This window comes from Schistocerca piceifrons, chromosome 3 (assembly GCF_021461385.2).
Source record: "Schistocerca piceifrons isolate TAMUIC-IGC-003096 chromosome 3, iqSchPice1.1, whole genome shotgun sequence".
In the NCBI taxonomy this organism is placed as follows: domain Eukaryota; kingdom Metazoa; phylum Arthropoda; class Insecta; order Orthoptera; family Acrididae; genus Schistocerca; species Schistocerca piceifrons.
The window spans coordinates 739,629,471-739,654,002 of record NC_060140.1 but is presented as its reverse complement, the minus strand read 5'-3'; the positions used below and the strand labels follow the sequence as shown (position 1 = coordinate 739,654,002).

Sequence of the window (24,532 nt, the reverse complement as noted above, 5' to 3'; positions counted from 1 at the left end):
CAAAATTTGTTTAATTTCTCCCACACAGAACTATTTTCCTAAAATCTAGATGTTAAGCAACTTTCTGTACATAATGTTGAAAACTCATTTTTAACCAACAACTCTGATACTTCGTCTCCAATTTCTCCAATTACAAATTTTTCTTTCAAAACAAGAAAACAGTTTTCTTCATCAAAATCAACTGCTTTATTCAAAACATTAATAGCATCTACATCATTATATGAATTAATTACATTCTCTTCTCTACTATGTCAGATACAACAAACTTTTCAACATTAACTACAGGATTAGTTTTAGCCACTAAAACAGATTCAGACTTAAGATGCATTTTGCTCCTCTCTCTCAACATTGTCATTAACGGTTTGCAAATTTTCTGAATCATTTTGAGTGTTAATCTCCGTTTTATTTGAATCTACCATGTGTTCTACAGGTTGTTTATTATTTCTTTCCTAAAGTTCGGCTATTTCGTTCTTTATGTTCTGCAAGACTTTTGCCCATTGATTGTTTAAAGAATGCATCAGATGATTCATTCCTTCCATAAATGACTCGGAAAGGCTTTTGAACATTCTTTCAATTTCTTCATCCGTGGGTATGTTTTTAAAAGCATTGATTTTACATCCCAATTATTTAGTTCTAATGATTTCATGATTTCCTCCTCTTGTTTAACTGTTTTGTCTAAATCTCTCATGTTCACTAAATCTACACCCATACCTATTTTTGATTAAATTTTAGCTCCAAAATGGTCATTTTTCCTTAACTTTTTTCTTCAAATTACACAATAAACGAGTAAAAAAAAAAAAAAAAAAAAAAACACTGTGATGTTAGAAAAAGTTTTTTTTATTTACCTTCATGTGTCAATATATGTTGCCACTGTCATCAGTCCAATGCCAATTCCTTTATTGTTCTCCAGGGTACACAACCCTTCTTCAAATGTATTTGTTTGACTCTCCAGTTGTAGACACATTGTTATTTTTATTTTATTAATTCTGTTCAGGCAACAAATATATCATTTCAGTATATATTTATATTTACTTATATAATGGCTGATGCCTACATGTTCAGACTTACCTGTACTCATATCCAATACGTAATTTTATAGCAAACGTTGCAAATTATTTCTTTGCATATATCTGCATGAAATATTTTGCCACTAAGAAAAAATATATCAAAGATAAATAATGAAAATATTAAATTACTTTTTATCATGATTTTTGACTTGTCTTCATTCACTGTATTGCAACATCTTTGCTGTATCAACAACTGTAGGTATATTTTTGCTTACAGGAGGATGTTCAGGTTTTGGTTTGAAACACATTATTTGAAATAACTTGTTGCAGGCATTTTATCTTTCATATAGAGCATTTAATTCTCTTCATTATGAGCCATCATAATTTCAACATTCCAGTACGTCTGAAACTCATATGACATGACACACACACAGTATGACTACTTTCTGCGACCTTCATACAATAACTTCCAGCTAACTGCTCTCAAAGAACAACAATGATTATACATGCTTTAATGAAATTATTTTAGCTGATGCCTTTTCCTCCAGCCTGCCGCTCTGTTCGCCGTCTGATCCCAGCACCATCTCTTCCCGCCGACACACTGCTATGTCCTCGGTTTGCACACAGGGACATGTGCTAGCAGCATATGCTGTTGCTCCACCTGGGCCCAAAGTTAGTTCATTGAGGGATATCTCCTTCCTCTTCCTAATCAGACTAAATGCAGGTTCCCAGACCTTTTTAAGGATTTAGCCACTATCGTGAGTGATCAGCAGTTCCGTTACTCGCATCTTGGCAGATTCTTTAACGACACACTCTCAGTAGTTAGAGGTCTGTGTCAGAATCTTAGTATGCTCATAATCCATTTCGTGTAGTTCTGATAGGCAGTGGTCCACGACTTCTGACCTGCTAGGCCCTTACGGTCTGGTGTGCCATCACTGTTCTTGGCACTGATCTTCAACAGTACGCATCATTTGACCTTGTGACATTGGCAGGTTGTCTGATAGGCTCCAGATTTTCATATCCAATGTAGTCTTTGACACTACCAAGCAGTCTTTGACACTACCAAACAGTGCCCGTGTTTTAGCTGGTGGGCAGAAGATTGTCTCCGCTTGATGTTTCTGGAGAATTTGCTCTACCTTTCCAGATAATGTGCAACTGAATGAAATAAATGCAATGGCCACATATTCTTGAGGTTGCTGTATTAGAGAAAACATGTATGCAACAGTTCTAAAAATGAGTGTAGTGAAACCAATGTATAAAAAGGGAAGTAAGGAAGATGTCTCCAACTGTAGACCAATATCATTAATTCCCACTTTCAGTAAGATATTCGAAAGCATTATCTTTTCTCAGCTAAGTGCCTTTTTCACAAAACATAAACTGCTTGTAGATTCGCAGCATGGCTTCAAAAAAGAGCTAAGTACAATCACAGCAGTTACACAGTTCATCCATGAAGTTTACTGTCTGTTGGGCCAGAAGATGCAGACTGCAGGTATATTTTTGGACCTGACAAGAGCATTTGATACGGTTAACCATGGGGTACTTCTTAAAAAGCTAAAAGCTTATAGGATTGGGGATCAAGCCATGAATCTTCTAACCACATAGCTGCTGAATCATAAGCAAAGCACTAAATTGTCATACAAACTAGATAATAAAATCATGAACTCCCAGTCCACCAGTGAACCTGTATTACAAGGCGGACCACAGGGCTCAATCCTTGGACCCTTTCTCTTCCTTATACAGGGTGTTACAAAAAGGTACGGCCAAACTTGCAGGAAACTTTCCTCACACACACACAAATAAAGAAAAGATGTTATGTGGACATGTGTCCGGAAACGCTTAATTTCCATGTTAGTGATCATTTTAGTTTTGTTAGTATGTACTGTACTTCCTCGATTCACCGCCACTTGGCCCAATTGAAGGAAGGTAATGCTGACTTCGGTGCTTGTGTTGACATGCGACTCATTGCTCTACAGTACTAGCATCAAGCACATCAGTACGTAGCATCAACAGGTTAGTGTTCATCATGAACGTGGTTTTGTAGTCAGTCCAATGTTTACAAATGCGGAGTTGGCAGATGCCCATTTGATGTATGGATTAGCACGGGGCAATAGCCATGACGCGGTACATTTGCATCGAGACAGATTTTCATAATGAAGGTGTCCCGACAGGAAGACGTTTGAAGTAATTGATTGACGTCTTAGGGAGCACGGAACATGGGGAAGACCTAGAACAACGAGGACACCTGCAATGGACAAGGCAATTCTTCGTGCAGTTGACGATAACACTAATGTCAGCGTCAGAGAAGTTGCTGCTGTACAAGGTAACGTTGACCTCGTCACTGTATGAAGAGTGCTACGGGAGAACCAGTTGTTTCCGTACCATGTACAGCGTGAGCAGGCATTATCAGCTGCTGACTGGCCTCCACAGGTACACTTCTGCAAATGGTTCATCCAACAATGTGTCAATCCTCATTTCAGTGCAAATGTTCTCTTTACAGATGAGGCTTCATTCCAACGTGATCAAATTGTAAATTTTCACAATCAACATGTGTGGGCTGAGGAGAATCCGCACACAATTGTGCAATCACGTCATCAACACAGATTTTCTGTGAACGTTTGGGCAGGCATTGTTGGCGATGTCTTGATTGGGCCCCATGTTCTTCCACCTACGCTCAATGGAGCACGTTATCATGATTTCATACGGGATACTCTACCTGTGCTGCTAGAACATGTGCCTTTACAAGTACGACACAACATGGGGTTCATGCACTGTGGAGCTCCTGCACGTTTCAATCGAAGTGTTCGTACGCTTCTCAACAACAGATTCGGTGACAGATGGATTGGTAGAGGTGGACCAATTCCATGGCCTCCATGATCTCCTGACCTCAACCCTCTTGACTTTCATTTATGGGGGCATTTGAAAGCTCTTGTCTACGCAACCCCGGTACCAAATGTAGAGACTCTTTGGGCTCGTATTGTGGACGGCTGTGATACAATACGCCATTCTCCAGGGCTGCATCAGCGCATCAGGGATTCCATGCGATGGAGGGTGGATGCATGTATCCTTGCTAACGGAGGACATTTTGAACATTTCCTGTAACAAAGTGTTTGAAGTCATGCTGGTACATTCTGTTGCTGTGTGTTTCCATTCCATGATTAATGCGAATTGAAGAGAAGTAATAAAATGAGCCCTAACATGGAAAGTAAGCGTTTCTGGACACATGTCCACATAACATATTTTCTTTCTTTGTGTGTGAAGAATGTTTTCTGAAAGTTTGACTGTATATTTTTGTAACACCCTGTATATATTGACAGCATTGCACAACCCATTAACTCCCATATTGTGAGCTATGCAGATGACACGCCAATCTTATTCTATGGGAGTGAATCAAATGAACTAGAATCTCTTGCTACCAGTGGTGTAACAGAAGTAACAAAATACTTCAGTGATCAGGGACTCAAGGTGAATGTCACCAAATCTCAACTACTGACATTTAAAACAGGCAGTTCTCACCACAACAATATGAATAGCGTATGTAATATCTCTGCAACAGAAAACGGTAACTGTAAATTCCTGGGTGTGTATGTTGATGAAAAATTGCGGTGGACATACCACATTAATTTTGTATGCAGAAAAGTCAGTAGTGCCATATATCTCGTCAGCCAGCTCGCAAAGATAGTTCCTAGCCAAGCACTGAAATTAGTATATTATGGAACACTTTACCCCTTTCTCAATTATGGAGTTGAACTATGGGGCTGTGCAGCTGATGTACATTTAAAAAGAATACTACTACTACAGAAAAGAGCAATAAGACATATACATGGGATAGGACCTAGAGATTCAGTCGTGAAGTGTTTGTGCAGCACAAATATCTGACAATATATTCTCTGTACATCTTCAAAATAGTTGTATTTTTTATAAGTCAACCAAGAGAAGCTATCAAAGGCAGTGATGTACATGATCACAACACTAGAACAAAGTGTAACTATTTCCGTAACAGAACAACATTAAAAATGACTGATAGAAGTCCATATATCAGTGGTTTGATTTGGTATAACAAGCTACCAAACCCTCTAAGAACATATGCGGTAAATGTTTTTAAAACAAAATTAAAATCTTTTCTAACAGAAAAATGTTTATATTCTTTCAACTAATTTTAAGATAGTGATTGTAACATGAGGCATTAGCATATCAGTTGTAATGTGATAAATGTAAAAAATAGACATAAAAAGCAACTTCCACAGAATATAGTGTATTTTATAAGTGTAAATATAACCATAGTATTAAGTCTGACGTTTGCAAAAGCCATCATTACGATGGCTCCACGCAAAGAAAATATAAATAAATAAATAAAAGGTTTCTCTTCCATTTCTGGCAGTTGCACAATGGATGTTGGATGTAGAGCTCTTTGAATTTGTTACTCCATTTTGTTTCAATGGTTTGTCACAAATGAATTGGGTTTTTAACAGGCAATAAATGACATAATTATTGCACACATAAAATGTAAGAATTGAAATATACACTCCTGGAAATGGAAAAAAGAACACATTGACACCGGTGTGTCAGACCCACCATACTTGCTCCGGACACTGCGAGAGGGCTGTACAAGCAATGATCACACGCACGGCACAGCGGACACACCAGGAACTGCGGTGTTGGCCGTCGAATGGCGCTAGCTGTGCAGCATTTGTGCACCGCCGCCGTCAGTGTCAGCCAGTTTGCCGTGGCATACGGAGCTCCATCGCAGTCTTTAACACTGGTAGCATGCCGCGACAGTGTGGACGTGAACCGTATGTGCAGTTGACAGACTTTGAGCGAGGGCGTATAGTGGGCATGCGGGAGGCCGGGTGGACGTACCGCCGAATTGCTCAACACGTGGGGCGTGAGGTCTCCACAGTACATCGATGTTGTCGCCAGTGGTCGGCGGAAGGTGCACGTGCCCGTCGACCTGGGACTGGACCGCAGTGACGCACGGATGCACGCCAAGACCGTAGGATCCTACGCAGTGCCGTAGGGGACCGCACCGCCACTTCCCAGCAAATTAGGGACACTGTTGCTCCTGGGGTATCGGCGAGGACCATTCGCAACCGTCTCCATGAAGCTGGGCTACGGTCCCGCACACCGTTAGGCCGTCTTCCGCTCACGCCCCAACATCGTGCAGCCCGCCTCCAGTGGTGTCGCGACAGGTGTGAATGGAGGACGAATGGAGACGTGTCGTCTTCAGCGATGAGAGTCGCTTCTGCCTTGGTGCCAATGATGGTCGTATGCGTGTTTGGCGCCGTGCAGGTGAGTGCCACAATCAGGACTGCATACGACCCAGGCACACAGGGCCAACACCCGGCATCATGGTGTGGGGAGAGATCTCCCACACTGGCCGTACACCACTGGTGATCGTCGAGGGGACACTGAATAGTGCACGGTACATCCAAACCGTCATCGAACCCATCGTTCTACCATTCCTAGACCGGCAAGGGAACTTGCTGTTCCAACAGGACAATGCACGTCCGCATGTATCCCGCGCCACCCAATGTGCTCTAGAAGGTGTAAGTCAACTACCCTGGCCAGCAAGATCTCCGGATCTGTCCCTCATTGAGCATGTTTGGGACTGGATGAAGCGTCGTCTCACGCGGTCTGCACGTCCAGCACGAACGCTGGTCCAACTGAGGCGCCAGGTGGAAATGGCATGGCAAGCCGTTCCACAGGACTACATCCAGCATCTCTATGATCGTCTCCATGGGAGAATAGCAGCCTGCATTGCTGCGAAAGGTGGATATACACTGTACTAGTGCCGACATTGTGCATGCTCTGTTGCCTGTGTCTATGTGCTTGTGGTTCTGTCAGTGTGATCATGTGATGTATCTGACCCCAGGAATGTGTCAATAAAGTTTCCCCTTCCTGGGACAATGAATTCACGGTGTTCTTATTTCAATTTCCAGGAGTGTATTTACAGTGAAAATGAACACTTAGCTTTCATTATACATCATCTTTTTGCTATGACTGTGAGCCAGAGTGTAGGTATATTTATATACGTAGAACCAGTGTAACACTTCCACTGAAATAGACTGTTGTTGATAACACAAAACAAGACACTCTTTCTTGTAACACTGTCAAAGACAAAGTTCACAAACTTATGCAAGAATTTGCAGATTACTTTGAAGAGTCTAGTTGGTTGTCTGTAACTCTGTTGTCAATGAACACAGTACTCTTGACTACATGCTTGCTGTAGACTAGACACTGACTGCAATGCAGCCTGGTACAGAACTGACTTCGTGTCTGTGTGTCAGTCTGTTTTGAGGTAGACCGCCAATAGTGGCACAGAGAACTTCTGTATGTCTTGTTACTTTCGTCTCATTGGCATGACCATGCTCCGATAGTAAGGAGCATCTTTTGATGTCAGTAACAGGTGCCAGCTCTATGCCTATCGACTAACAAAAACACATAGCTGCAATTCCAGAAAACCATGCTCAGATGTTCAAGTTGTTGGTTGAGACTTTCTTGTCATGTTTCCATTCCTCTGTGCCAGGTGGTGGCAGATATCTGCTTGTGAAAATAGGTCAGTGTGCATTTTCTTTTTGTACATGCTGTGGCCCAATGTACCATTTGCTCTTCTTTTACCAGGACATCCAGGAAGGTGAGCATTCGACCCACTTTGACTTCTGTAGCAAAACTGATGTTCTGATGTATGGAACTGAGATTTATGAGGAAGTCATTCAACTTGTCCCTTCCATGTTGCCATATGATGAAGGTGTCTACATACCACAAAAATGTATAGACTTCCATTGGGCTGATTCCAAGACTTATTTCTTGAAATGTTCCATATACATATCAGCAGGGACTAGTGAAAGTGTACTCTCCATGGCTACTCCTTCCATAGCAGCCTCTATCAAAATGAAAGTATGTCAATGTCAAGACAAGCCTAAAAAGGTGGATTGTCTCTGTGTTAAATTTCTGGACAATAAGTTCCAAGGATTCTTGCAAAGGCACTCTGGTGAAAAGAGAGATGATGTTGAAGCTCACAAGGATGCCAGTTTCTTAAGCTCAAAGTTGTTAAGGGTGTCCAACAAAGTCCAGTGAGTTGCAAATATAATGTGAACACTTTTTAACACAAAGTATGTAGTGAGTGAGTATGTGAAGACACCAATGTTGCTAACAGTGGGGCATAAAGGTGCCCCCATCTTTGTAAATCTTCAGAAATGTATAAAGTCTTGGTGGAACAGGTGGTCTCTGTCATAGTTTCTTTACAACTTTGTTTGGCAAGCCAATTTCTTTGAGAAGTGCCATAGTCTTTCTCTACACCCTCTCGGTTGGACCAGAGTCTTAGCAGACCCCCACATCTTCTCAATGTAATCGTGGAGGGATAGGACCACAGTTGTGACACCTTTGTCAGCTGGTAAGATCCTCACAGTAACCTCACAGTATATATACTCACTTATGAAATTTGTTGTTAATAACCCAACCCAGTTCAAAAGTAATGGCAGTGTGCATAGCTATAACACCAGGAGAAAGGATGATCTTCACTATGCAGGATTAAATCTGACTTTGGCACAGAAAGGGGTAAATTATGCTGCCACAAAAGTTTTTGGTCACCTACCAAACAGCATCAAAAGCCTGACAGATAGCCAACCAACATTCAAAAATAAATTAAAAGAATTTCTAGATGACAACTCCTTCTACTCATTGGCTGAATTTTTAGATATAAATTAAGGGGGAAAAAAAAAACAACTTAAACATTAGTGTCATGCGATATTTTGTGTAATGTAATATCTTGTACAGACATCTTTTATTAACCTGACACGTTCCACATCATTACGAAGTGTCGTATTCATGATCTATGGAACAAGTATTAATCTAATCTAATCTAATCTAAATATCTGGATGTTTCTTAGTTTCCCTATGGCTGCCCTCTCTCTGCTAGAGATATTAAATTTTTTTTCTCCATGTGTGTGCATAACAGACTTCAGAATGTTGAACACTAAGCTGTCAGTTCATCAGGGCACCTGATAACGGAAATATGTTCAAGTACTAAAATATTGTGCCCATTGGACATTGATACGTGAATGTTCACCCATGAACTATTTCATTATGAATCACACTGGAAGGAGATGAAGAATCACAGCTGACATCTTGGTTGCCTGCTAAGCTATCAAATGGACCTAGATATAACAAGGACTAAAGATTAGGGTTTAATGTTCAACTGGCAAACATATTATAAGAGATGAAATGAGGCTTTGATAAACAGGAAATCAACTGTAGCCTTTCCAATGGAACCATTCCAGCATTTTCCAGAATAGTTTAAAGAAAGTACTGAAACCCTAAATATTCTGGATAGTAGAATGAAAATAACACTGACAAAAGTAATGATAATATGCACAAATAACATAAGAATTCAATTGGTGTTACACATCTTAATAATGATTCTGCAAAGATGATGATGTCAGTCATGGCCTAATTGTAGAAATCATCACAACATTTGTCAAGAGTGGACTTATAGACCCGGTAAATGCCTCCTAAAGCAAATTCAGGATTTTAAACACTGTGGCATGTTGTTAGGTAAAGACAATATGAAATTCCTAAGATACTTTAGCAGCATCAACAAACTTAAATGCAGCAAAATCCAGCAAGTTGGACAACAATAAAATGGAAATGAACTAATTGAAATACCCCATGGTACAGAAGATATAAATTGCAAATGATATGGGCTTACAACATAGTGTAGGTGTTCAATAGTAGACTGGAAGGAGACTGCGGGCCAGGGAGGAGAAAGGGGGGGGGGGGGGGGGGGGGAGCGTATACTTTGATCTCTCCTTCAGGTTGTCTTAGCATGACTGATCAATGGTGTGCTTTGAGATGTTCAGACAACTTGTTGACTCCATATTCCTGACCCAATCTAAAACACACCATTAATAATTACACATATAGTGATTACTGTACTCTGAGTATATAACTAGGATTTATCCTTCAATTGCTTAACACACTTCTCATGTATTGCAGAAATCCTTAAAATCTTTTTGAAAAGTTAACAAATAATGCTGATACAAAATTCATCATACAATGGTAGGAAAGTTCAGCAAATTTGTTTCACAGAATGCATGCTGAGCTGATATGACAAACTATCATGTTCTCTAGGAGTACTACACATGTGAGCTTTTAAACATTATTTAGGAAGAATCATGATTTTTACAATGGCTGTATGTCACTTTTTTCAAAACTACACATACACACACATGAGGCTGACCTGTTGTATGACTAAAACTGGTAGTTTTAATTAAAACACATGTATCCATTTGCAATACATAATTTTTCAAAAATATTTACAGGCTGTAAATGACCTCCCCCTTAAAATAATGTTGAAAACATTGTTACATCTATCTGTTAATATGGTGAAGCAATCACCCCAATTAGATTTAAATGTTTAAAGTAATACTTTCTTATCAAAAACAAACTGCATTAATACCCAACAATGTCAGAAAAGACAGATTGCTACTTACTGCAAAGAAGACATGTTAAGTTGCAAACATACCCAATTAAAAGGCACTTACGTAAAGCCTTTGGCCACAGCCCACATCAGTAAAAGAGAGACACACATCATTCATACACACAAGCAGGCACACCTCATGCGCACATGACTGTCATCTCCAGCATTTTGGGCCAGAGATGGAGTTCATGTGTGCCCGAGGTGTGCTTGCTTGTGTGTGTGAATGGTGTGTCTTTTACTGATGAAGACTGTGGCCATAAGTTTTATGTAAGCGTCTTTTAATTGTGCCTGTCTGCAACTTAATGTGACTTCTTTGTGGTAAGCAGCAATCTGTCTTCCCTACATTGTTGATATTCCTACCTGGAGTTTCCTTTGTGGTAATACACAGTAGCATGATAACAAACTAGCAATTACTTACCCCATGTCAATCAAACGGCATAACATTTAGGGAAGGCTATCAGTAAGGTCCAATGATTCTACTCTAAAAGTGACATCCTGTACAATTTCAGCATAGTATCCTTCCCAGTCTCCATCTCTTTCACATTTTGGTCTAGATATAGGGACACTGAGTGCCTTGTGCACAAGATGTCCAATATGATCTTTTGTTCACAATATCTGCATACAACAACAAATAATGTAATATTATTCAGCAACAGACAGTTTGATAAGCCATTTAATGAGCAGCAAAATGACACAAAAACAAAATAATTACCACACAGAACACACCCTTCTTTGGGAATAAACAGATAAAAATCAGCTTGGATAATAAGATAAAGTCAACAAGCATTGTACAACACATTGTAAACATTCTTCACAATTTTTATGCTCTTGTAGCTTAAATGTATTGCTTTCTAACGGAAAATAAATACTAACAAGAGCACACATTTCAGTACCTCACAAAGTATCGACAGAAACGTGTTATTTACACCAAGCTGCACTGTGATCCAACTGAATAATTCCAGTAGGGCTACATAAATTATTTTTTAAATGGTATAACTGGACCCTTTATTGGCCAACTGGTCCCACATTGCCCATTGCCCTATTTCATGAATCTGTAGGGGACAACAGGGCCAGCCATGCTAGAAGTAAACTGTAACTGAAGAATCATAAACAAACACTCTATTCTGTCTAGTACAATGTAAAAACAGTAAAAAAAATTAGAGAAGTGCAAGTAGAGCTTGCACTTTGAAAGTTCCGTACAAACTTAATTATGTATGCAGATAGTTCATCCATACCGGAAATCGAAAAACTTGACATTTTTTGCCTGTTATCGATATTGATACTCGCAAGATACCAATGCCAGGAATTTGAAGACTTTTGAGACTGTTTTAATTTCAACTTCAAAATTTTTGTGTAATTTTGCATTTGCTATTGTAATTTTTATTTAGTTTATTAATTATGGGGTCATATAAACATGCTATGCTAATGGGCAACTGCAGATGCATTGACTTGGTCTGCTCTTGCCCCTGTTGCAATAAAGGATAAAAGCTGACTGAAGTCTCCAGAGAAGAATGTGGTACAGCTGAGCACAGGGCTATTATTATGCAATTGTCAAATTGTTCTGTGGAATGCTTCACAGGATATTTTATGGTACAGTGGAACCTCTTATCAAACAATGGAAGTGCAATGCTGCATCAGTTACCAGTATTACTTTGCTTTGAAACATTATGGTTGCCATATGTGTCATAGGCAAAGACCAATGACTGTCATGGAATATTTGTATATAGAATGAGTAGTTCATAAAGGATCTATGACACTAGTGCTGGAATGATGCAGTAGTTGGGTAGCCTTATGCCTATCACCACTAGACAGCAAAAGCATTGTTTTCACAGCAGCAGGGGACTTCACTTCATTGTAGCTCAGCCAGTTAGCATGAAATATTTGTAAATTATACACAAAAACTTTCCTTATGAATCACTTTACCTATTAGTGAAAACCAGATCAAAATCCCTACAGTACTTTCTGATGTTTTTGATGACTTATGAATGCAATGTAAGTTTATAATGACAAAAAAATATTTTTATGATGTATCATTACAAATTAACAATTTTTGTTTTTTTTCTTTTTTTCTTTATTTTTACTGTTAAATCTTGCTTCTTGTCAAATTTCTAGATTCTGGGTCAATGGGAAGTAGCCTATAGGGTTTGATGAGTGAGTTTGCAAGTATCAATCTAATTATATTATTCCAGCTCCATTTTCATTATATTAGATACAGAAAAGTAAGTGTTAATGTTCACACAGCCAAATGCAAATGGAACTGCCGCCGGGAACATACTAACAAACTGTCCTCAGCAGAACATGTTTTCCATGATGGAAACCACGAAATGAAATTCAGTGAGATGAATGTTTTATCAAGGACAATGCATTACAATGAGTGTATGTGAAGAGAGAGGATAGATATTTACAAACACTAAAATAAGTTAACAGAAAAGATGTTAAGTTAGATAAATCATGGAAGTCAACTATGCACCAACTGAATGATGATCAATTACTTTTAATCAAGAACAATAGCACCATGAGAGATGGTAACACAACTGGCATCACGTGATGATGGTGGTGCCCTTATTCAGCTCAGTAGCTTCAAGGGCCACTTGAGCCTTTGAGATCTGACACAGTCTCACACAAGGCCTAAGAAGAACACTATTTTGTACTCCACAGTCACAGCCAAGAAGTATGGACAGCCTTAAGGCCTTGCCTTGTTCAATGCTAGCTGCTTTCCCATGGTTCCCAGCGTTGCTACCCTCTACCACCTTCCCAGGCATGTCAAATGTGCTGGAGCACACTTGATGGATATGTAAAAAGTTACATGCAGGTCTAAAAGAACAGGCATCATTGACAATTCACAGATGTACAAAATACTTCAAAATTAATTCAGGCTGGGCCTCAAACTTGGATTTCTTGCTTAGTGCACTATGATATAAGGATGTAGACAGCGTGAAATATGAAAGTCTGGGTGGCCTCAGGGAGCAAAGTGCACAGATAGATGAAGTGGTTAAGGTGACTGTTCACAATAAGTGGGAACCCAGGTTCGAGTCCAGAACCAGCACAAAATTTTCATATGTCACTATTGGGCAGTAAATCTATATCTAATACAGTTGATCTCAAGGGATTTGCAGTCAGCAAATTAATTTTGAAATTTGTAAAAAGAGTCGGGCATCCCTGGCCAAGTATGCCTTGTGTAATGAGAGCCATCTGGCAAACTACAGCTGCTGCCTGATCAAATAAAATTGATGGCAAGCAGTTCTGCCATAGACTGTTGTCATGTCCACAGCACTGGCTGCAAGCTCTGCCAGTTCCAGCGATCACAGACTGACTGCACCTGGCCCAGAAAAGTTCCCAGAGCTTACCCCACACTTCCTAGACTGGCAAGCCATCAATTTTGTGTGCCTGATGGAACCTCAGCTACCACCTGAAGATCACTTCACAATACGAAACTACTGGGTGGGCCACCCTGGCAGCTGAGTCATGGTTCTTAAGGCAGAAAGTGCTTTCGTGCCATGAACCTACTGCTGCTGCAAAGTATTGAGTGTGCTGGTGTAGAAGTCAAATTAGGGTAAAATATTTAGCACATCACTTAGGCTTACCAACCTCCTCTCCCAGCCCCCTCCCCCAACTCCACCATTTTAGAACAGGACCTTCAGGCTCTACCAGGTATCAGCATTTGTGTACTTATATGAAGGGACCTAAACTCAATGCATAGAGTATGGGTCTTCCATACTGAGAGCACAACTGGATGGAGACTGTATAGATTTGTCAAGAGGAGTCACCCTAGGTGACAATGCACCTGACATACCTGCACATATTCCTGCAGGTGCGAACAGAAATCCAGACAGTGTGGATACCTTTGTCAGTAAAAACTTCAGTCTTATTGTATCAGCCACAGAGGACTAGAAATAATGGCAAAAGCTCTGGAGTCACAGTTCTGAACTGACATTATAGTTGATGAAGAAAATAACAGTTAGGAAAGAATTATAATGGGATGAGTGACTAACATAAGAAATATGAAATCAACAAAAGAAATCACACCCATTAGTGAGCTGACAGTATGTGCCCTAATCAGGTGTCAAGGGAACCAAACACACCCTGGCCCAGATCATGATGGCGCCCCACTTTCCCCCTTGTTCTATAACATACAAAACAAATTACACTGAAGAGCCAAAGAAACTGGTACACCTGCCTAATATTGAGAAAGACCCCTGCAAGGACACAGAAGTGCTACAATATGACATGGCTTGGACTCAACTAATGTGTGAAGTATGCTGGAGTGAACTGACACCATGAATACTGCTGGAGTGAACTGACACCATGAATACTGCGGGGCTGTCCATAAATCTGTAAGAGTACAAGGTGGTGGAGATCTCTTCTGAACAGCAAGTTGCAAGGCATCCCAGATATACTCAATAATGTTCATGTTTGGGGAGTTTGGTGGCCAGTGGAAGTGTTTAAACTCAGAAGTGTCCTGCTAGAATTGCCAAAGTCTGTCGGAATGCACAATGGACATGAATGGATGCAAGTGAGCAGACAGGATACTTAACGTAAGTGTCACCGGTCAGTCATATCTAGATGTATCAGGTGTCCCATATCATCCCAACTGCACACATACAACATCGTTACAGAACCTCCACCAGCTTGAACAGTACCCTGTTGACATGCAGGGTCCATAGATTCATAGGGTTGTCTCCATAACCATATACGTTCATCCACTCAATACAATATGAAACAAGACTCATCCAACCAGCCAACATGTTTTCAGTCATCAACAGCCCAATATCAGTGTTGATGGGCCCAGACAAGATATAAAGCTTTGTGTCATGCAATCATCGAGAGTACAGGAATAGGCCTTCAGCTCTGAAAGCCCATAGCAATGATGTTTCCTTACATGGTTCAAATGCTGACACTTGTTGATGGCCCAGTATTGAAATCTGCAGCAATTTGCAGAAGGGCTGCACTTCTGTCACACTGAGCAATTCTCTACAGTCATCGTTGGTCCCATTCTTGCAGGATCTTTTTCCACACGCAGCGATGTTGGAGATTTGATGTTTTACCGGGTTCCTGATATTCATGCTACACTCGTGAAATGGTCATACAGGAAAATCCCCACTTCATCACAGCCTCGGAGAGGCTGTGTCCCATTGTTCTTGCTGACTTTAACACCACATTCAAACTCACTTAAATCTTGATGATCTGCCATTGTAGCAGCAGTAACCGTTCCAACAACTGCACCAGACACTTGTTGTCTTATATAGGCATTGCCAACTGCAGTGCTGTATTCTGTCTGTTTACATATCTCTGTATTTGAATACACATGCTTATACCAGTTTCCTTGGACTTCAGTGTATAACATTTGCTTAAAACTAACATAATACCACCTCAGCATGGAAAACTGTGAAGATCATCAGCCTCCCAGAACTGAACAAAAACCTACTCCTTCCTGAAAGTTATAGACCCATTTCCCAACTAACACGCCTCAGCAAAATCTTATAACTAATAATCCTCACTCCTCTCTGCCAATTCCTCACAGACAACAACAACCTGGCATGAGCAGTTTGCTTTTCATGCTAAGCATTCCACTATTCAGCAGTCCCTGCACTTAGTAGAACATATCTGTCTGACCAGGGCAAAAAGAGAATCAACAGGAGTAGTATTCCTAGATGTATAAACGGCATTTGACTGCATCTGTCATGTTGGACTCATATACAAACTTGACCAACGTATGTGGCCAGAACACATAGTCTGTATTATCGGTTCCTTCCTCGTGAAACAGCAATTTTTAATAATAAATAGTATATTCAGCCAGACATGACTGACTGAGGCAGGAGTAGCACAAGGTTCGGTCTTACTCCTGTCCTACACACTGTGTACATAAATGTCCTCCCTAAACTGGTTGGTGACATGACAGCTTTCTATTCTGATGATACAGCTTTATGCAAGAGTTCTCCCAATCTGCTTTTCACACATCATAAGTTGCAGCAGTACCTAGACAAAATTACACAGTGGTGTATCATTTAAAAATGAGGTCCTCACCAGGCTCTGAAGGTCCACGGCTGTATACCTGTTGCTGTGTCATCTTCTGCCTTGTGGCATTGTGCGGATGTGGTATGGAGGGGCATGTGGTCGGTACAATGCTCTCCCATCATTTTGCAGTATTCCGGACTGTCGAGACGCTGCTATTTGGTCAAGTAGCTACTCAGTTGGTATCATGGGGCTGAGTGCATAATATGTCAGTCCTCCCACCAAGGAAAAATCCTTAGCAGTACTAGGAATTGAACCTGGGTCCTCCGCATGGCAGCCACCATCACTGGCAATGAAGTCCATAGAGGTGGATTAGTGCATCATTTGGAAGGTCGAAATTAACATCCCAAGTCATCTATTTTATGACCAGTCGTAGGCCTTTGTAGTCTCGGTTGCTAACCAGCAGAGTCGCAGACTTCATAAAAGTACTAGCTTAGTGCCTGCTGTTTTGCTTTCATAGAGTGTTTGACTTGCACAAATTCTTTATTGTTTTTCTTTAATTGAACTTTTATGTTATTCACAAACTGCAACATCTTCTAAGCTCTTCATGCTAAGTAAGACCATACTAGTGTGGTCTTTTCCAAATGTACTTCTGACTAAAAAGTAATTCTCATAGCTGGAGTCAGAGGTCTTTGTTAATCCTGCCTCTCAAGTCCTTGTGGCATTATTTCCATAGAAAGTATCATCTCCTAACACATATATCTTTAGAAGTGAACTACCAGTTTAATATAATGAAATATCTTCATAAAAAATTTCATGCCCTACTTCACCCCCTTCTAACCAAGAAGTAATGCGAATTTTCAGAGATTTAGCTTTAAAAATGCTTTTGCAATGAAATATTTCTGTAAAACTTTTATCTGCTATGTTATCCCCTGAGTGATTGAATTTCCAAAAACAAGTGAAACACTTATTTTTTATTAATTACTGAGAATTTAAATAAAAATTTTCATAGATGTAGCTTCAAAAATGCTTTAACAATGATTTATTTTTAAAAAAGACTTTCACCCACTATTTAATTTCCTTAGTCACTGAATTTCCAAAAATGCTGAGGCATGTACCTCTTTACTTCTGACTGAAAAACCAAATACCAATTTTCGTAGTTCAAGCTTCAAAATTGCCGTTAAAGCGACAGGCCTTTTTTTAAATAGTAATAATAAAAAAAAATCCCCTATTTCACCTCCTTAGTGATGGAATTTCGAAAATCATAACATAAGATCAACACCATCTCCAAATTTCAAGTTTCTATTCTAAGCAGTTTGGTCTGGGTGTTGAAGAGTCAGTCAGGACATTGCCTCATTCTTCTCAAACCACTTTATCTCCTTGGATATAACTACTTAATTGTTTCATCATAGCTTTCTACTTTGTTGCTAAAGACAATAGTGGTAATCATTAATAAATCTTCCGAGTGATTCAATCGTTAGAAGATGGGTCAGACTGTTCAGTGAAGGATGTGATCAAGTGCACGATGAAGAATGAAGTGGACACTCGTCTGTGGTTACCAATGAACTGGTTCACACAAATGAAGAGAAGATTAAGCACAACTGTAAGTTTACACTTAGTGCCCTTGCTATGGAAGTTCCACAAATCTCACGATCACTAATTCATGAAATTGTTACTGAAAAAGTGAAATTTTGAAAACTTTGCTCACACTGGGTACCCAAAATTCTTACTGAACAACACAAACAAAAAAAAAATATGGGCAGGGCACTTCAGTTTTTGACATGCTACAATGAAGAAGGTGATGGGTTTTCTTTCTCGGATAGTCATGGAGGATGAAACTTGGGTATCGTACGACACCCCTGAAACAAAATGGCAATCAGTGGAATGGAGGCACACTTCATCCTCAATGAAGGTTAAGCCTAAGCAAGTCTTGACACTTTGTAAAGCATGTGCACCATTTTTTGGGACAGAAAAGGCTTTTTGCTGATTGCTTTCTTACCAAGAGGCCAAACGATCAATGCACATGGCTACTGCAAGACCATTAAGAAATTGTGCCGTGCAATACAGAACAAGTGCCGAGGATTACTGTCAAAAGGTGTTGTTTTTTTCCACAATAATGCCCGACCTCACACGGTGAATGTGACCAAACAACTCTTACGGGAATTTCACTGGGACACATATGATCATCCTCCGTACAGCCAAGACCTCGCTCCTACTGACTTTCATCTCTTCTTACACCTAAAATTGTCCTTGGTGGTCAACACTTCAACGATGATTATGAGCTGAAAGAAGATGTTACCACATGGTTGAATACACAGGCGGCAACCTTCTATGAAGAAGGCATACAAAAACTTGTGCCGTGCTATGACAAGTGCCTACAAAATTTTGGAAACTATGTAGAAAAGTAGTTTAACAGTGTAGATTTTTGTACAATAAATATTTTTTTCTGTGTCTGTACACATTTGTTTTATATAACCAAAAGGAACTTACTTTGTGGACATACCTCATATATTCTACGTTCTCGTAACCCTCCTGGCTTCAACCTTTGTTAGTCAGTCATTGTTCTCACCCATCCAGCCCCTTCACTGTTCTCATTCCAGCACTACATAGCCCTCATTCCACCATCGCAACCAGTCTTTATACTTCTCTCCTTTTCTGCTACCTCCCCCCCCCCCCCACCCCCCTTCCTCCGAACCTCTCACCTGTCCTCCATCTAATCTGCAGCACTTCACTGTCTGCCACCCCCTACCCTACCTTCCCTACTATCCCTCCCCCTCGCCACCCAGCCTCCTCCTTATCCCCACCCAGTTGCCACTCCCATCATGCACTGGTGCTGCTGCTCGCAGTGTGGCCTCAGTTGCCTGAGACTCCTTTCATGCTGAAAGCTTTATTTGTGACAGTCTTTTTGTTGCACCTATCTGAGACACAGCATCTCCATTGTATGGTGAGTAGCATCTTCTTATATTTTGCTTTATGTATTATCTTCTTTCTCCACTTTTATATATTTTCAGCACAAACTATTCTGGGTTCTGTCATCAGGGCCTAGAGGGCAGCATTCCACTTCAAATATATGTGTCTTCAGATTCATATTTGTTGTTGCCTGGAAGATCTGAACTGCTGTACCTGTAATTAAACAGGCTCACTGTCACTGATACCAGTTTATATGTGTTACATCCTCAAAGACGCCTGGTTTATTTGTTACTATTAGATCCAGTATATTTCTATATGAGTGGCCTTCTGTACAATCTATTCCGGGTAGCTCTCAGAGAAAGTGTTTAGTAATGTTTTGCAGGTCATTTTGCCATACCTACAACTTACAAAACTCTAATTTTACGAATTGATTGTTGGATGATTCAAGTCTTCTCTAATGATGATTGCGCGATTGGAGAAATGATATTTAACGTTATATTTGTCTAAAGCTTTTGGTTACATTTGAAAGTGAGTCTGGTGGTTGATAGAAGAATCTGATTATAACTTATTGCCCACTCTTTATACTGAGTCTTGCCCAGATAATCTCACATTCAGTTTCAGTTTCTATCTTGTTGGATTTGACTTTCTTGTCTGCAGTGGCAAATACACCACCTCCATTTACCAATAGCCTGTTTTTCTATATGCTTAAAATTTCCCCAAATATCTCACAGCCATCAATTTCAGATTTTAACCACTTCCTGTACCTAGTATAATGTGAGCTCCACAGCTTTTTAGTAGTGCTTCAAACTCTGTCATTTTATTACAAATGTTTGGCAGTCAACTTCTAGAATTTTTGTACTCTCACCTGTAGGGTACTTCGGATATTAAACTGATACCTCCAGGTCCCCTACAACTATCATTATCTGGAGTGAAAGAAGAGTCACCTAATCTAAAAGAAAAAAACCACGTGTGCACCCCACACACTGTCAGCAATGTGGGTAACAGGCCCCCAATGTGTTGTGCACATGTGACTCACTTAGGGTGACTACTGTTCTCAAACCTAGAGTGGAAGTCCGGAAAGTAGGAGCCTAGACTGTAACAGAATCTTCGAAGTCTCTGATTCTTTCCTTCTATTCATCTCAGAACCAGGGAGCCACAATCAGTTTGGGGGACAATGTTGTAAATTGTGAACTACTTTGAAACTCTGTGTGCAAGGGTGTTTCTCTAAACCATAGGTTCTCAAACTTTTTCTGGACCACTGCCCCCTTTCTGGGGTGGGAGGGGGGGGGGGATTTACTCGAACACCCCCCCCCCCCCCCTCCCCCCAAACCCATTTTATCAGAGAAAGGAAATTAGACACAATCCCAGTCTATAAATAATTAACAAAGTTTTCCATCTAGCTTTGATCATAACACAATTTCCGAACAATAGTTCAGTGACCTCAGTCTTAATTCAAGAATACCATATTACAGAAGTTTGGCAAGATATGGAGAAAGATAATGGACAGTTAAATTGTGAACTGTTGTGAGTTGTGTTCTAGTCCTGAATTTGTAAGGGCACTGCTCCAAATAAGCAGGCCTACGATATGCACGGTACTTATAATTTTTGTTGCTAAGCTGTTTGCCTTTCAAGTGCATATGACAATAACTGCTTACAAAATTTAATGACACGAGACAGAATGGTCAAGTAGAAAATACCAGTCAGCAATAATGGATTATTTTCCCCAGTTATTACTTGATTGACAACGGCCTTGCCACAGTGGATACACCAGTTCCCGTGAGATCACCGAAGTTAAGTGCTGTCGGGCGTGGTTGGCACTTGGATGGGTGACCATCCAGGCCGCCATGCGCTGTTGCCATTTTTCAGGGTTCACTCAGCCTCGTGATGCCAATTGAGCAGCTACTTGAGCGAATAGTAGTGGCTTCAGTCAAGAATACCATCATAACGATCGGGAGAGCGGTATGCTGACCCCACGCCCCCCCTATCCGCACCCTCCACTGAGGATGACATGGTGGTCGGATGGTCCTGTTAGGCCACTCGTGGCCTGAAGACGGAGTTTTACTTTACTTAGTTATTACTTGATTACAGAGGTAATATTGCAACTTTCAATGAGGTGCTTCCCAAAGTTCCATCTAAATAAGCCACACTTCCAAAAACATCTTTGTGAGAACAAGTGCTATCATAAATAGAAATTCAGAAACTTGAACACCAGAATACAGGAAAGCAATGTCAGCAGAGAAAAATGTACAAAAACCTGAAAAATAATTTGCAGTGGTGCCCTTAGCACCTTCAGGTATTTAAAGTCTATGCAGATAAACCAACAACTGGGTGTTGCTGGAGCCATAAGAAAAATAACTGAATTCATATCAAATGAAATACTTTCTAAGTCATGGAGCAAGTGTTTGTTCATATGCATTGTTTATTTTATTATTATGGTGATTCAGTCAACAATACCTTATTTTTGTCATTTTTGAAATATAGGTAAGCAGTGTTTTAACATTTTTCTGTTATTTCGTATATTACATCACATACAAAGTTGGCTATTTATCCTTTATCTGAAAGCTTCACACACATAAAATTATAATCCACATAACTGTGTGTTCAGTTACCATCTTACACATTTGCCAGAAGAAATAATAAACATAGAACTCTATAAAATACAAGAACTTACCTCTGTTGTAACTGGTTACTGCAACAGAAATGTGTTTTTACCACGCACACAACATAAGTAATCCTTTGAATGTGCTTTGTAGAGGTTCACAGTTGCTGTGAAGGACCTTAAAAAAAATTTGGGTGAAAAGAAAGCCTTATGTATCTGGAGTTAAATGAACCATTGAAACACAGATATCTTTGGTATTCTGCATGTATGTTAATCTTGCTATGAACCACTGCAGACTGGTACAGGGTAAGTTTTGTTGATTTGGCCACAACAGTTGCAGATTATCATGCCCAAAGTTGTGAACTGCACATGCTACAGCTCACTCAATGCACACATGCATCAGATAGCAGGGTGCATCAGCAAGTGCACCAAAGGAAAGACACAACATAAAAAGACAGTTTATACTCAAGAGGTAAACTGATATATACATCTTGTCAAAAATGTTGTAAGGGTGAAAGCTACACTTATAAACAGACTAATTTTGCTTGAAAGTAATTTAGAATTGTTGTTTTTAAACAAGCGTTTAATAAATTTCAGTTTTACTATACCTTTCTGTCACGACTGTGCCAAGTATTGCCCGTGGGGGAGAGACGGGGGCTAGCAAGTGGCCATCAACACCTCCACCTCCTAAATTTGTTTTGAGCCAAATCTCCCCCCCCCCCCCCCCCCCCCCGATCTTATCACCACCTACGAGTGGTTGGTACCATCCCCACTGAGAACCACTGCTCTGAATCTGTTCTGCTAGTCGCTGGAATGATCTGAGTATGACCTCAGATCCCAGATGACAGGCATAATTGATGCAGTACACCACACTGTGTAGGTCTTTTTTTACAGTTTTTATGACTGCTTCATTTCTTATGTAACTGCTGCTGTATTTTTTAGATGACATGCACCACCACCATCTGTAATATTTCTATTTCTAATGTCGTAACCCAATGTGGGTCACTATGTCTATTAAATCTCACGATCAGATTGCGGCTATGTGCAGGGGGCAAGATGGTAGTGGTGTCAAGCTGATATTATTCAGGTCCGTGCGGTTAGGGAAACTACAAAATTACTTCGATTCCAGGCTTAGGTAGACACTGTGGTAATAAGGAACTGAGAGTCTGGGTTGGCTTTTGGTCTATTTCTTCATGTGTTTACGTGAACATGCTGAAGGGCACAGACCATGGTTTATCACTTAAGTCCTAAGATCCATGTAACGTACATGTAAAACATAGATGAGGCTAGTAACCTCACACCATTATCAGATGCTTCAACCAGTGGACTAGAATAAATGGCCACACTGGTCTAACATTCTATCAGGAACAGGGTACACACACACAGTAAGTCCTTTTTAGTGACAAGCTTAACTGAGTATAGTTCTCTCCCACATAGCTCCTTATATTGGTGGTGACCATCTAAGGCACTGGTTTCGAAGGACATTGTGGTTGAGCTTTGCTGCTGGCTGGAACTCTCCCGTTTGTTGATTGGTGGCCTCTATAAACTGCATTTGGGCCTGTTTGCTTGCAGATGGTGCATCACTGCATCAACTTTTGCATCCAATTTGCTATCAGTGAGTGTTAAATCAAAGTGACTGGCACTGTATGTCACCACATAAGTTACATGACTTATTGCTAATAAGATGACTCTTTTTACTTTTATGGCAGTCCTCCTTGATTTCATTATTACATCACCCGTCCCAGGAGAAGATTTGACCTAAGATCATAGGAACTCATTTTATAATTCTTTATTATAGAAGTTGCAGAGATGTGTACATATACGTACTGAAATGTTTCCTTACACTTAAACTTATAAATATACATACATAAAATTTTTTCACAAATATGTACAATATGTAATCATATCTTCTCCTTCCTTCATCTGCAATCCTGTGCATCCAGTGATGAAGCACTGGAAATACAAATAATTTCACTCAGAGGGTACACTTCTTGTGAGTTTCTCCCATCAACCAGATCACAATTCACAGGCACATTTCCTACAAGTTTTTGCACTGGATGCTGTATGTATTCCTTTTCTCTGTTATCTGAAGTGGACCAACCTCATCGATATCACAATGAGCAATTTTCTTGTTAGATATTTCAGTTAGCACTAAGGGCATCTTCACCTTATTCTGCATAATTTTGTTCTTCTGACAACAAATGTAATGTCTTTCTGCATACCTCTTCATTGTCTATATCTTTCCAGGTGATCATATCTACAGCTGATCCCTTTGTGTCCACCTAAGGGTGGATCATGGCATTGCTTCAAAATAGCTCATTTCTCTTTTTCACAAATAGCTGATCACTAGTTGACTTGTTCTTTCTTGTGGGCTTATTCCACACTCCTAATGGCTGCAGCTGGGTCATGTGCTATGCATGACAATCCATCTGCTACTGTGTTGTGCAGTTCCATTTTATATATAGTCTCAGAATTGTTTTCTGCCAGTTTAATCCTGAAATTCATTAATCCTGATGATGGATCACTTATATGTGCCAACAAGTTCAAGGGTTTGTGATCGGTACATACATTCGTGTTCAGAAAAAACGG

At 40.1% G+C, this 24,532-nt stretch overlaps 1 pseudogene; it reads left to right on the top strand.

Moving 5' to 3' along the window:
* Positions 1–21,084: 21,084 nt before the first annotated feature.
* On the top strand, positions 21,085–21,202 carry LOC124790316 (annotated as a pseudogene).
* The last annotated feature ends 3,330 nt before the right edge of the window (positions 21,203–24,532 follow it).